General features: G+C 32.5%; 1 protein-coding gene and 1 non-coding gene across 2 annotated transcripts in view; both read left to right on the top strand.

Annotated features, from left to right (window-relative positions):
* The window catches only part of CARPA (Carbonic anhydrase-related protein A), a 483,368-nt gene that overhangs the window by 251,002 nt on the left and 216,085 nt on the right, over positions 1 to 16,281 (top strand). The window lies entirely within an intron of this gene.
* Positions 4,771 to 4,844, top strand: TRNAI-AAU (transfer RNA isoleucine (anticodon AAU)). The gene has a single exon. It is a non-coding gene; the product is annotated as a tRNA-Ile (tRNA).

Here is a 16,281-nt window from a genome sequence, read left to right as displayed (position 1 = left end):
CATTGTACTTGCGTCTGGAGAAACAGTATTTATCTGGACCGCTTATTATTACCGGATTCCGTATCAAACTGTCTGCGCACACTTCCCGCTGGTAGTTCTTCCAGTCAGTCACAGCATCGAAACTCTTCCCTAATTCTTCTGTAAAATAAACGGCGGTTGTATATCGTTTAGTTCATAAATAAATAAATAAAATGATCGTGTAAAATGGTAATTTACTAGTCTGTAACCGACTGTTCTTCCTGAAACTGATTTCAGTTTTGCAGTCTGTTTTGCTTCACCTCCATATATCATTTTTACGAGAGAAATATATTACCTCGTGCACGTTGTTGCAGTGCCGAGGATTATGAAGAATCCGTTTTGGTTGCAAAAATTCAACGGGTTTCTCCTTTGAATCGATTCTCTAACTAAACGAAACAACGACATCTTCACAGCTCAATAACTAGACACAGACTGATTACAGCAGCGACACCGATGTCTAGTAATATTGTACTAGGTAATTAGACGTGTTTAAACATGACTAATTACTAATACGTAACGTAAAAAACAAAACATTGTGGGGGAAAACAGGAAAGACTCTTTGCTTGATAGTAAATTGCATCATTAGCGAATAATTACTTCCCCCCCCCAAAAAATCCATTTCAGCACGCCAGAAGGTGGAGGTAGATTTCCCCGGTGCTAAGTAGGGGATAAAAAAGATTTTTATCATAAAGTTAACAAACCTTCAAATTTACTCGATACGACAGCGGTTGCTTGTGAAAGAAAATTTCACATGTTTAGCGTACGACAAGCCCCTTCTTCTTACAATTCCAGCAACATTTTAGTCATCCCTTGCCGTAAGGGTTGGTCATATCAAAAATTGTTTCAGACAAATGTTTAGAGAAATAACGACTACTTTAAACCGATTCGATACTGCGCTATTATGCACAGTATACCTTCCTATAAGGGAGGTATAATTATGATTTGTTTTCGAAACCCCATTCTTTCAACTCCCTGGGTCGATGGTCGGTATATAAAAAACTTTACTTAGATAAGTTTCAGGCCTTTGTTCAAACAATAGTTAGAACATTAAACAAATTCGATATTTTACTTAATAAGAAAGTTATACCGATATTTTGTTTTTTTTTTCGAAAAAGCTCCCTAATATCCACTCCTATAGTCCGATTTTGGCCGTTAACGAACTCGACCGAGATTTTGAGACGAGTTATTTTTAAGGAACAATTTAAAAGTGATTGGTGCAAAATTACAGCAGTTATCGTGTCCACAAGAAAGTGAAATATATATTTATATGTAAACTTTTGAGCTGACGTCGGTTTTGGGGTGTGGGGGTTGTGAAACGTGATGATATGTTGACATTTTCCGAAGTCGAATCATGGTATCCGTTACATAGAGGTAGCTTTCTTATGAAATCTTCTTAAAAACTCGCAATGAAGTTTTAATTTATTAATTAAAAATTTAATTAAGAATCAGTTTCTCATTAAAATCTTTGTTTCAGCGGTTTTTATTTAAGGTTGTAATGAATAAAAATAAATAAGCAAATTTATATTATATTAAAATGATAAAATTTTATGATTTATATAATATTCGTAGAAATCTGTTATGTCTGTACTTTTATTCACGTATCTTAATCCAATGAGCGGTAAAGATTTATTAAAATATTGTACAGTTTACAGAAAATTTTTTTTACTGTTTGAAATTGATTTAATTTGGTGTAGCTTCCTACGCGATCTAATAACATCAGTAAACACGTAGTGTAAAAATTATTAAATGTTTCTTAGGTTTTGCTATCAAAATCCGTCGAAAAAATGTCAAAAAATTAATGTTTATAACGCGTGGTATGTTTATTTCCTTTGGTTAGATTTGATGATCTCTGTTTCCTAAATCGGTTGCATTACTGTTTCATTAAACAAGGCACGTTACAGAAATAGTTTTATCGATATCATACGTTACTGTGACGAGATTGTAACGTCACTAATGTGCTAAAATTAAACCAACTTATTCAGCATTTAATAATCTCTACTGCAAATAGAGATTTATAAAAAGGATCATGACCCAATTCCCGTATTGATTTAGTATTTATTATTTTAATTCGTAATATTATTGTACTATAAATACTGAATATATTTGTTTGTTTTTTTTTCTAATAAAAAAATTGGGTCGTTTGAACTTTATTGTTATTATTTGTAGAATATTTGGTAAATTTAATTTTTAAATTAATTTATTTAAGTTAATTATTAAATTAAGAACATAAGAAAGAAGCCGTAATAAGAAAGGGAGTCCGACAAGGATATACCCTATCTACGTTACTTTTTAATCTTTACATGGAACTAGCAGTTAATGATGTTAAAGAACAATTTAGATTCGGAGTAACAGTACAAGGTGAAAAGATAAAGATGCTACGATTTGCCGTTAATATAGTAATTCTAGCCGAGAGTAAAAAGGATTTAGAAGAAACAATGAACGGCATAGATGAAGTCCTACGCAAGAACTATCGCGTGAAAATAAACAAGAACAAAACAAAAGTAATGAAAGGTAGTAGAAATAACAAAGATGGACCACTGAATGTGAAAATAGAAGGAGTAAAGATTACGGAGGTAGAAGAATTTTGTTATTTGGGAAGTAGAATTAGTAAAGATGGACGAAGCAGGAGCGATATAAAATGCCGAATAGCACAAGCTAAACGAGCCTTCAGTAAGAAATATAATTTGTTTACATCAAAAATTAATTTGAATGTCAGGAAAAGATTTTTGAAAGTGTATGTTTGGAGTGTCGCTTTATATGGAAGTGAAACTTGGACGATCGGAGTATCTGAGAAGTAAAGATTAGAAGCTTTTGATATGCGGTGCTGCAGGAGAATGCTAAAAATCAGACGGGTGGATAAAGTGACAAATGAAGAGGTATTGCGGCTAATAGATGAAGAAAGAAGCATTTGGAAAAATATAGTTAAAAGAAGAGACAGACTTATAGGCCACATACTAAGGCATCCTGGAATAGTCGCTTTAATATTGGAAGGACAGGTAGAAGGGAAAAATTGTGTAGGCAGGCCACGTTTGGAATATGTAAAACAAATTGTTAGGGATTGTTAGGAAATTGTTAGGGAAAAAAAAATTGTTAGGGATGTAGGATGTAGAGGGTATACTGAAATGAAACGACTAGCACTAGATAGGGAAATTTTGAGCTGCATCAAACCAGTCAAATGACTGAAGACAAAAAAAAATTAAAAAAATTATCGGCTATTGGGGGAATTGAACCCGCGACCTACACGTTAATAGTACGACACTGTAACCCACTATGCTAATAGTTTTCTCCTTTTTCTTCAGTCGGGATTTAATTTCTCTTCACTTACATTATTTTGATCAACCGAATCAATTTTTTAGGCTTTTTTACATTAACTATACATAATTAAATATTATTCTGGGCAGTGGCGGCTCGCGTATAGGCACTGTGGACTGCAGCACCCGCTATTTCCACTTGAAATTATCGATAACATTTAATATAATAAGTCCTTTTTTCTTTAATTCTTTCTTTATACTTATACAATATATAATCCTAAACTTAATGTCGGTAGCCATCTCCCAGTATATGAAAAGATACAAAACTGTATGGAACTGTGCGCTTCAGTTCCAGCGGCGTGGTGCTTGGCTGTTGTGCACATAGGAAGCTTCACGCAAGGAAGAGAGAGCACTGTCGCTCCCGCAGTGCCGGCCCTATTAAGTTTTTTTTTACTGTATTGCTCCGAAGATGACAGAAAACAAGGGCTCTTTGATCGCCAAATCTGTCCACAACACGCTGGAAGGGTGAAATATAAGGTAATTAATAGTAAAAACTAATTATGTATTTGTTTCTGTGTACATAGAAGTTTAAATTAAGCATCGTTGTACTGTAGTTTTTTTAAACGGACATTTTATTATGTTATTATCTAATAATACTAAAAAATATTATCTTTATTGATATTTTATTATTTATTCGGTTAAACCGAATACGGTCTTTAAACATAATGTGCTTAAAAACCGTTTACCATATTTTAAAATGTGAAAAGTGTAGAATCAGATTATTATCCTGCTTCCAGCTCTTCTACTTGATTCATTTTTTCAGTTCTTTTATTAGACAGTTAATTTTAACCGTCATGGCTATGGTTAAAATTTTCCAGATTTTCCAGAAAGTCCCAGATAAAGGTTTTTCTAGAGCAGTATTCCTATTTTAGCTACGAGCCGCCAGTGATTCTGGGATATCTTTTTGGGCGTTTAAATTCAAAAGTCATGATGTATTTTTTTAAATATTCATAATCATAATTTTCCTGCTTTAGTTTTGATAGATTTTATCTGTTTTCAGTATGTAACGAATTAATAAATTATTGTTTTACGAGAATATAAATATTTCTTTCGTAGCACCACGTATCTTTCATAAATCATGTCTTAGCCTGTCTATTATTATTACAATAGTCTGTTATAAATAAGAAATTATAAATTATATTCTGATTGACATGAAATCAGAAAAATTGTTTATATTTTTTAATTTGATAAAGATTAAATAAAAATCAATACGATTGAGTCTAAATTCTTATAAAAGCATTTTAGAAAAAAATTTCACAGTTTAGGGTTTCAGATGACATTTATGTACATCATACGAATAAACGGGTTTTCATATTTTAAAGGGAATCGGTTTAAAAATCTTTTTTAATCTATCGCGTAAAATATATATAGTCGACGTGCGGAAAATTAAAATAAAGAAACAACTTTTTTTTAATTTTAGGTTTCAGATGTGCGTGTCGTCGGCCCATTAGCTCAGTTGGTTAGAGCGTCGTGCTAATAACGCGAAGGTCGTGGGTTCGATCCCCCCATGGGCCAATTTTTTTTTCCTGTACAGTAAATGGAAATTTGTTAGTATTCCGAAATAGAATTTATTTTTATTATTAAAATCTAAAATTTACAAAAATTTATATTTAAAATCTGAAATTATTAAAATCTCGATTGTTTAATAATTATCATCAGCAAACGCATGGGAAAAAGTAAATATATAAAAAATTATGTTAAAAAAAAATTTTTTTTTAATATTAATTGACTGTTTATAATGAAAAAAACAAAAAAACAGTTACTTTTAGCCGAAATTTTTAAATAATTAAAATGAAAAAAAAAAAGATAAATCTGTTGTGTGTGATACTTATTAATTCCTATTTAAAGTTTATGGTTTAAATGCTTTATGGTTAATGATTTATGATTAACAGTTTTAATGAACGAAAACATTTGGCCGGCCTCCGTGGCGCGAGTGTTAGCATCTCGGCCTTTCATGCAGAGGTCCCGGTTTCGAATCCCCGACAGTATAGCATTTTCACACACGCTACAAACCATTCACCTCATCCGCTGAAGCAATATTAAAATAAATTTTGGTCATCCCTTGCCGTAAGGGTTGGTCATATCGAAAGTTTTTCAGACAAAGATTTTAGGTAATGTTTAGAGGACTAACGACGACTTTAAACCGATTCGATACTGTGCCTATTAAGGGAGGTATGATTTTTTTTGTATTCGAAACCTCATTTTATCCACCTCATTGGACAGTGGATGGTTATATTAAAAAATTTTGCTTTTATAAGTTTTAGGTACTCATTTAAAAAGTGGGGGTACAAATAGGATGGCTTTTTCAAAAAAGCCATCCTATTTGTACCCCCATGGTCCGATTTCGCCCTTAACCAACTCGACCGAAATTTTGGATCGAGTTATTTTTAGGGAACAATTTTGAAAGTGATCGGCGCAAAATTACGGCAGTTATCGTGTCCACAAGAAAGTGAAATATACAGTTTTATATATGTATAAACGTTTGAGCTGACAGTGGTTTTGGGGTCTGGGGGATGTGAAACGCGAAGATTTGTCGTAATTTTCTGAAGTCGAATCATGGTACCCAATAGGTAGCTTTCTTATGAAATCAAACTAAAAAAATTACATTTCAATAATTGTTAAAATATTCTTCTCCACTGTTCGCGTAATATTCGACTCGTATTCCTTGGTTTATTGTTTGTTTTAAGATTTTTTATTTTACTCATTTATGATGCATTTTATTTAAAAAAAAAAGGGAAAAAACTGACGAAAAAATTATAATTCATTACTGACATTGGTTATTTATTCTTGTATACGGAGAACTAATTATTTATTAAAAAAGATACCTAAGATTTTTTGTTTGGTGGGTGCGGTGATTTATGCTCATATTTGGTTGTAAAATTATTATTTATTTATTTTTACGGCCGCAAAAGACCACTGTAGTCAGAATAATTCGTCTTTTATGTCGATCTTTTGACCTTTAAGTTCTTAGCTTTTACTTTCTCTCAATATTTAGTCATTCTTAATGATCTTGCATTACGAAATAAACCGTTTTTGTATAATTAAAAGTTCTTACTTTAAAGTCGGTATTCGGATCTTTAATAACAAATTTTAATTTTCGGATTTATTAAGTAAATCTTCCTAAGTCAAATTTAATTCTTGTATGTCTTCTTTAGTTTCTTTGATCCATAATGGCGGATTTTTTAAAGACCAAAATCGATCGATAATTCTCTTAGTAATCCTATACTGCGGTAATCTTAACAAGTGTGCACAGAAAGAAATTCGCTTCTTTTTCATAGTATCAGTTAAGCATTCCAAGTTTTTGTACAGAAATTTATTAGGCAATAATCTGTACTGATTTTCGTGTTTATATTTTTTGTTTATGCAGGTCTAAGAATCCGGCAGTTTTAATTACAAAACAAAAACTACAGTTGACATTACAAAACTGCAGTTTTAACTGCAGTTTTGTAACGTCCAATTTTAGTGTTAATCGAGAGCGATTTTTTGTTGTAAGTATTTTTGGTTACTTGTAACACTTTAAATAATTTATTAAGTCTTTCGGTCTCTCTTTTCCTGTTTAGCCTCCGGTAATTACCGGAGGCTAAACAGATAATACTTCAGAGGATGAATGAGGATGATATGTATGAGTGTAAATGAAGTGTAGTCTTGTACATTCTCAGTTCGTCCATTCCTGAGGAGATGTGTGGTTATTTGAAACCCAACCACCAAAGAACACCGGTATCCACGCTCTAGTATTCAAATCCGTGTAAAAATAACCGGCTTTACTAGGACTTGAACGCTGTAACTCAAGTCTTTCGGACTAATTTTGTTTTTCGTTACGATTACAAGTAACGATCTCTCCAAGATATTTCAATTTTTCTACAAGTTCTACTTTGTTTCCATTAATATTCACAGAATCAATAACTAAAGGATCTATAGCCATCATTTTAGTCTTTTCGTAAGAAATTTTAGGTCCAATTTTATTCGTAAGTTCTTCTATTCTATACTTGTTATTTTAAATTATCATTATATGTTAAAATAAACCTAAAAAAGTTAAAAATCGTTTTTTTAGGCTTTTTCTGCTACCCGTACCTTCTAACACCTCGCAAGAATTTTTTTTAGATTTTTCTACGTTTACTTTGTTAAATAAAAGAAATTAAAAAAAAAATTCAGTAAAAATATATAAACAGTAAAAAGTTATGTAAGTTTTTTTTTTGACCTGTAGGTGGGTAAATTATGATGAAAATGTATTGTGATATTATTTATTAAAGTTTATTTATACTTTTAATATTATTAAAAGTTAAAGCAATTTTTTTTTTTAAATTAAAAAAGATCGATATCGATACTTTTAAACTAATTTGGAATTCATTAAAATTTTTTTTTCTTTAGGTAAGAAAATAAATAAGGTCTAAGGATGCGAATAAATTTTAATTTTTTTAACGTGAAAAAAATAGGCTTAAATTTAATTTCGTAATTAATTTCGTGAACTGTAACAACATAATTGACATTTTGTTCGGTGTTAATAAAAGTATAATTGTTTTATAATAAAAACATAATAATAGTAAATATTTTTTAAACTCATAATTACGGTAGTTGACAGGCTTTAAAAAAGATTTAAAAATAAAAAGACAAATGAAGTAATGAATTAAATGACATTGAAAAGACTAATATAAGAGTAGGTTAGGTAGAGAATGAATATGACTGAGGGAGAAAGAGTGTTTGTTTAGATTTTCTGATCTTTTGTTTATACTGTTGTCTCTCTCGTATCTGTTTCTTTTATGTACAACGAATGCTCTACTGACACAGTGCCAGGATTACACGCCGACTGTGTCGTGATGACTTTGTGTAGCGGTGGTGGAAATAGGTTGGGGAGGGGTGAAATCGCTTCGTTGCGTGTGTCACGCATAGTGTTGCTTCTTCTCTGCCCTATTAAGCTCGCACATATTCTTCTTTCACCCATCTATTCGAGTATATTAATATTTGTTTACTTGTTTTTTGTTCTTTTTATTTATTATTATTTTTACATTATTCTTCAAATAATTTTTGGTATGCAATTAAATTTGCCTAGTTTTATTTTTTAGATTATCCTTAGCGAATTATTTTTTTCTCTTTGTTCTATTTTATTATAATTTATTTAATTCTTTTTTATTATCTTTTTTTTGTTTTTTTTTTTTTTATCTTTTACTGCTACATTTTTTCGTATAAGTTATTAATTTTCTTGCGATGACAGAAATGTTTCTGTGTATTACTAAGAAATATATAATCACTAGACCTTCCTTATTTTTATCGTTTTTAATCTATTATTTTAATTTAATTTTTTAGTAAAGCTTAACAAACTGTTATTTTATTTTAAGTAGCCTGCCTAAGAGAAATTATAAACAGAACAGGAATAGTTAAAATATCGATTGAAAATACATAATATTAAAAACTGGAAAAGGTTAGATTTATTATTAAAGACTAATAAAAAGACTTTCTGCAAGTTCGCGAAATTATACAAATGTAGTAAGACCAGTACTTTTTTTATGGTAGTGAAACATTATACCTAACCGCTCTCCAAAAATAGTTCAAGATCGAAATGAGTTTACTAAAGAAAATTCACGATCCAAATGTAATAAAAGGATACTGACTAAAATATAACAAGGAGATCTAAAAAGAAAAATCAAGTAGATCTAGAAATAGCGATAAGAAAAACAAAGTTATATTTTTTCGGGCATCAGGATGGTTAGGATGGACCCAAACAAATTAAATAAACAAGCCTTTGACGAACTGTGGAACGTGAAAAGCAAATCTAATTACCTGAAATAGATGGAATAGGACCTCCAATGGATAGGCTTGAAAGAAGAGATCTCTTGAGATAAAGATAATTTCCGAAGAATATTTTACAGTATAAACGTTTTTTTTTTGCAGGAGAAAGAAAAAACAGGAAGGAAGAAAATGGACACGTGAGCAAAAACGTTGGCTTGACGAAAAATGAGAAACCCAAAGAAATAGTGTAAAAAATATAGAAAGGAGTGATATTTGCGTGTTCCTAAATTGGCCTTTCCCCATAAATAGAGTGGTATATAAAATTACAATAAAGGATTGATTATAGTGATTCAAAGAAATGGGAAATTTTAAAAATTAAATAACGTTAATAAAAAATTATTTTAGAAAATGAATTTTATTTCATGTAATTGTACAAATGTTGCCATTTTAGGATACATACATTTTAGTTTATTTTTTAAAGATGATATCTTCCAGGTGACCTCCTCACGAAGTCTCTTCGTTAAATTGTTCACGGTTTGACGTAACATCTCGACTGGAATTTCCGCAATCGCTTTTCGGATCTTTGCCTTCAGTTCTTCCGTTGTAGCAGGTCTATTGTGGAACACTTTGCTTTTAAGGTGACCCCGCAAAAAGTAATCGCAAGCTGATAGATCAGGCGATCTGGGCGTCTTAATAAAAATTCAGATTTTAAATAAGGAGAGGGTTTATTAGTGTATAGGTGACCTTGAGTGATTTTAATTTGTTGATATATATGTAGGAAGGATATGTAGTTTTATGGAAAAATTATGCGTTATAAAATCGTTAAAATACAGTTTTCAGTTATTAGGTAAAATATATAGACTTAACTAAATGGGTTGAGAGCGGTGCTGGAACAATATTCTACGAATTTAGATCCATATTAGGCTACTATAACGATGTCATCATTAGTGAAGGAAAACTTTAAATCTGGGATCAAGTTGGTAATCGTATTTTGCAATATTCTCTGCGGGGCATAGCGTACGCGTAGTTGTATTCTATAATACACTATTTATATATTAAATAGAACAGATTTACAATTTAACTCTAAGTACGTAATTTTACTTTCTTCACTAAAAATATACTTAACTTAGAATTTAGATTTTTCGTTTATGTAAGCCGTTCCTTCATTACGCTGTGTTAACTATAAAGTTATTTATCTTCATTATTTAAATAAACAGCAATATTATTTCATATACAGCAACAGAAATAATTGAAGAACATAAGAAAGAAGCCGTAATGAGAGAGGGAGTCAAGGATGTTCCCTATCCAAGTTACTTTTTAATCTTTACATAGAACTAGCAGCTACTGATGTTAAAGAACAATTTAGATTCGGAATAACAGTAAAAGGTGATAAGATAAAGATGCTACGATTTGCTGATGATATAGTAATTCTAGCCGAGAATAAAAAGGATTTAGAAGAAACAATGAACGGCATAGATGAAGTCCTACGCAAGAACTACCGCATGAAAATAAAAAAGAACAAAACGAAAGTAATGAAATGTAGTAGAAATAACAAAGATGGACCACTCAATGTGAAAATAGGAGGAGAAAAGATTATGGAGGTAAAAGAAATTTGTTATTTAGGAAGTAGAATTACTAAAGATGGACGAAGCAGGAACGATATAAAATGCCAAATAGCACAGGCGAAACGAGCCTTCAGACAGAAATATAATTTGTTTACATCAACAATTAATTTAAACGTCAGGAAAAAATTTTTGAAAGTGTATGTTTGGAGTGTCGCTTTAAATGGAAATGAAACTTGGACGATCGGAGTACCTGACAAGAAAAGATTAGAAACTTTTGAAATGCGGTGCTATACGAGAATGTTAAAAATTAGATGGGTAGATAAACTAACAAATGAAGAGAAGAGGTGTTGCTGCAAATAGATAAAGAAAGAAGCATTTGGAAAAATATAGTTAAAAGAAGAGACAGACTTATAAGCGACATGTTAAGGCATCCTGGAATAGTCGCTTTAATATTGGAGGGACAGGTAGAAGGAAAAAATTGTGTAGGCAGGCAACGTTTGGAGTAGGTAAAACAAATCGTTAGGGATGTAGGATGTAGGGGGAATACCGAAATGAAACGACTAGCACTAGATAGGGAATCTTGGAGAGCCGCATCAAACCAGTCAAATGACTGAAGACAAAAAAAAAATGTAAGTAAACCGTCTTATGAATATTAGTGCTTTTACCTAAATAATGTATGTAGTTAAATAAACAGTGGTAATGATTAGTAGATGGATGGGTGACCGTTGAGTTACATTAATATACCACAAGGCTTTTTTAATGCGGTTAAGATTACTGTAAAAATTCACCTCACATCCCCACTATTTTTATAAAACTTTTATGTATTATTGTATTATATATTAAAAATGCTCACAACAAAGTTATAATACTATTCTGGCATCGGTTATTTGTTCTTATATAGTGCGAAAATAATTTACGCATGAAAAAGTTACGTAAGTTTTTTTTTTGGGTTGGGGTACTTTATGATTAAATTTTATCATTTTATGTTTCAGTAACCCGCATAAAAGATAAGATAAGATGTAAAAGATAAGAAAAGATAAGATGAGTTGGTATATTTTTTCCGCTTCACCTTCCAAAATTATTTTCTAAGATTTCAAAAAAAAAAAATTTTGTTTACTGTGTTAAGTATAAGAAGTTAAAAAATGTGTAACCAATAAAATGTTACCTAAGATATCATTTTTTTGGTGAATTATGATGAAATATTATTATAAATCTTTTTAAAATATTCAAACTCTAAATAAACGAATAAGAGAGATTTGAAAAATTAAACAAAATTATAATTTTACCTCCTTCGACAAGTACAAGGAAGTATTGTAATCGCGAAATATTTCGGTTTTCAGATTTCAACGGAAATATCCATTTTCACTACTTTCGGCGTGACGTATGTACATACGAAAGGCCGGGTAAGCGTAGACCTTAAATAATCGCGCACGCCTCATCACAGAATGAACAACTCGCAAGTGTGGACTGCCGCCGACTCCGCGTACGAGCGGTCCACCAATCTAGGCCCCCGTCGCCTTGCGTTACCATTTAATTATCGTTTTCTTTACTTGCCGTGTAGTGCAAACAATAAATTGTACGAAGATTGTATTTTGTTCATTACTGCTTACATATTTAATGACGAGTAAGTTTTGTATACGATTTCTTTAGTATGTTTTTTTTTATATTATAGATTGTCTATAATTTATATTATAGATTTTTATAGTTAGAAGCAGTGTGCCGTTCTATTTCTGGTTTTTTCCCGGCGGATATAATTAAAAGAATAGACAAACTTATAGGCCACATATGAAGGCATCCTGGAATAGTCGCTTTAATATTGGGGGGGACAAGTAGGAGGAAAAAATTGTGTAGGCAGGCAATGTTTGGAACATGTAAAACAAATTGTTAGAGATGTAGGCGGTATACCGAAATGAAACGACTAGCACTAGAAAATCTGTCAGTTTGTTTACCCGTAAAAAATAATTAAAAAATCAAATATTTTATCATTATTCGTGTATACCAGTTACCGATACGTTTCTCTTTCTTTCATACATTTCAGTTCTCATGATGCATTAGAGAAATATGCAACGATGACATCTCCTGTCTGACCCAGACGTTATGTAAACCTAAGGAAATTGATATTTTCTATTATAAATTCTGTGAAAAATTTGCATTACCATAACGCTTTTATATATCATGAATTGTTATTTTATCAAGCTCTTTTCACAGCATCGGATTAAATTTATTAATACATATTTTCGTTGCACCGAGTAGCTCAAGGATTGATAGAAACACTCTTTTCCAAGCTCTATAAATTCTTCTCGTTGATTTTTCTTTAAAAAAAGGATCAAATCCTGTATAGAAGAGAATAAAATTTTATTTAAACTGTTTTAAAGTAAAATAAATTTATTTTTGTTACTTAGTTACGTTCTGAAATCTATTTAATCGATATACAAGGAATTTAATATTTATTAACTTCTTTTACATTGAGTTATTTTAAGCTTCTCGCCATCTAATTAGTGTGTAGAATAATAGGTCGAACGTAAACTCATTTTTCAGTTTGCTAATTTCATATTTTAGTTTGCTGTCATCGTACCGCTGGAGCTATGCTGCAAGAAGTTTGGCAAACAGTAATCGATCAAAAAACGATGTATAGGTTTTTGCTTCTTGATGTTTTATGACCCAGCGACCATTAAAAACAAAAAAAATAAATATTGGGAGTTAATCTTCGTACGTGCGTGTGTTGGCGTGTTTGAGCGTAATAACGTTTATTGGATAAATCGATTTTTATGAAATTTTACACAGAAAGTAAGAGGATAAGTCAATTATTATCCGCTATGTAGTTATAAATTTTATTGCACTACAAATAGGAAACTTACATATACATCGTTTTTCAACATAGTCCCCTTGCATTTCAACACACTTGGTCCATCGTTGCACAGGCTTCCTGATACCTTCGTAAAAGAAGGTTTTCGGTTGAGCTGCGAGCCAGAAATGCACCGCTTCTTTCACCGTTTCGTCAGAGGTAAATCGACGGCCCCTTAATGCCTCTTTGAGTGGACCCTCTTTGGGTAGTCAGAAGGGGCAAGATCAGTACTATACGGAGGAAGAGCCGGTACTTCAAAGTCGTATTTCTGGAGCGTTTCAGCAGTGCGGGCAGCAATATGTGGGCGGACATTGTCGTGCAACAACACAACACCTTTCGACAGCAGTCCTTGGCGTTTGTTTCGAATTGTAGGCTTCAGCTTGGCAGTAAGCATCTCATTGTAACGCGCACTGTTTATTGTCGTGCCCCTTTCCTGATAATGTTCCAGTACCGAGCCTTGTGAGTCCCAAAAAACTGTAAGCGTCAGTTTTCCTGCGGACGGTTGGGTCTTGAACATTTTTTTGCAGGGCGAATTTGGATGTTTCCATTCCATACTCTGGCGTTTACTCTCCCGTTCGTAATGATAGATCCGTGTTTCATCACCGGTGATGATTCGTTACCGTAGCGATCCAAATGTTTTTGGCAGATGTCCAAGCGCGTTTGTTTATGCGACTGTGTGAGTCGTTTTGGGACCCGTCTTGCACAGACTTTATGAAACCCAAGTCTATTGCAGATGATTTCGTAGGCAGAACCGTGACTAATTTGCAGACAATGTCCCACTTCATCGATAGTTACTCGTTTGCGTAAGAAAACCATGTCACGTGCACGCTCAGTGTTTTCCTCATTTGTGGCGGTAAACGGTCGTCCGGCTCCTTCGTCGTGCGTAACACTTGTGCGATCGTTTTTGAATTTTTCAATCGATTCGTAGACACTCCGTTGCGGCAACACACTGTTCCCGTACTGTATCGAAAATCTTCGATGAATTTCAGCCCTTGATACACCTTCCGACCACAAAAAACGGATCGCTGAGTGTTGCATCATCTACGCAACACGACAGTACTACCAATATAAATAAAAATATTACTAAATCGCGGATAATAATTGACTTACCCTCATATATAGGAAAATTTGTTCGTAAAAGTTTGGGGTCGGTATCTACATTGGGGGAAGCAATGGAGATTCCTTCCCCAACTTTTTTTGTTGTCAGTATTCTTTCAGCCTCCGGTAATTACCGTTCAGATAATACTTCAGAGGATTTATTTATTTATTTATTTAGCGTACGGCAGCAAAACACAACACCAGTTACAGTCAGAATTACAAACAAACATTTAACAAACTAATATATGCTACCGATTCTGGAATCGCCATCAGGGAATCTTCAGGATTCCCTTCATAAGCTGTCCTAGGGCAAACTTCTGTGATGTGTCTGACAGTTTGATTTTCACCACACTCAAATAGAGGCGTAGGTGTTACTCCATTTATACAGGAAATAGGCGCACCTACTGTGCCGAGTCCGTATTCTGTTTAGCGTTGACCATGTCTTACGTGGCAACTCAAAACCCGGCGGCCTTTGAGTAATAAATGGCAGCAATTGCTGCCACATATGACATATACACATTTAAAAAAAAAATGTTTATATGTAATTTAATAGGCGTACAAGGAAGTCATGTATAGTCCTCATCAGATATTTTAAAAATGGTAAGATAAGCATACACGCATGTCCAAAGTATAATATTAAATGGTGTTTTGTTGGCAAAATATTGAGAAAATTGACCTCAAAAAGCTATCACCTCTTTCCCCCCCTGGAGATATTGATCCCAAAATTTTACAAAAAGATTGCTCTATACACTCTCTGTGTCAGATTTCATTAAAATCGGTTAATCCAGTGTTTCCCAAACGTTTCTGAGTCTCGGCGCCCTTTTTCAATTAAAATTTTTCCATGACTATTCGTAAGTAAGAGATAAAAATAAATAAAACTCCTGTAGGTTCATTATTTTATTACTTTATTAACATTAAATGAATTATTATAAATGTATCGGTTCAATTAATTATAAAGCTTTTACAATATTTCGCGGCGCCCCTGTGAAGAGGCCGCGGTTCCCTGGGGCGCCGTGGCGCACAGTTTAGGAATCACTGGGTTAATCCAGTCAAACGTTATTTAGCTTCAAACACGCCAACACACATATACATACTCGTATACATATTCGTACGTACGAATATTAATCTCCAATTTTGTTTTTGTGCCCCATATTCTATTTGATTTTTTGAAACTACGCTTCGAACTCGATAATTGAAATACCTTTATCGCAGAAATAAATACTCTTTTCCACAACTTTTTTTAAGTTTAACGTAAATTTATGTTTATTAAATTTTATTTGTATATTAATTTTATGTATACAGTTTTTTAATGATGAAACCCTTACTGGGAATCGAACCCAGTACCAGAAATCGTCATATTGATAACTAAATCAACCGGCTATCTAGGTGTTGTGATGGTTGAGTTTGATTTTGATTGAGATTTTGAAACAGAGCGATAGTAAAGTTAGTAAACGTGTGACACGACTAAGTCAAATGTATAATAAATCGAAACTATTAATAAATGATTAACATAAAGTTAAATGCGGAAGGGTTACCGTTAGGGAATGTAGGATAAGTTTAAATAGAGTTAAGAGGATCGATGTTTGGTGAAGAGAAGAAGGGTTTATATTGAAAGAGATGGAGAAGTATATTGACTTAGTGTGGCGACTGTTTAAAATTGTATGTTCGGGTCAGAGCAAGTGGAAGCTAATTCAAAATTGATTCTCCGGTACATCACGTT

Source organism: Lycorma delicatula, chromosome 11, assembly GCF_047948215.1.
Source record: "Lycorma delicatula isolate Av1 chromosome 11, ASM4794821v1, whole genome shotgun sequence".
Classification (NCBI taxonomy): Eukaryota; Metazoa; Arthropoda; class Insecta; order Hemiptera; family Fulgoridae; genus Lycorma; species Lycorma delicatula.
Note: the sequence above shows the minus strand (reverse complement) of the source record. Positions and strands in the feature narration are given on the sequence as shown.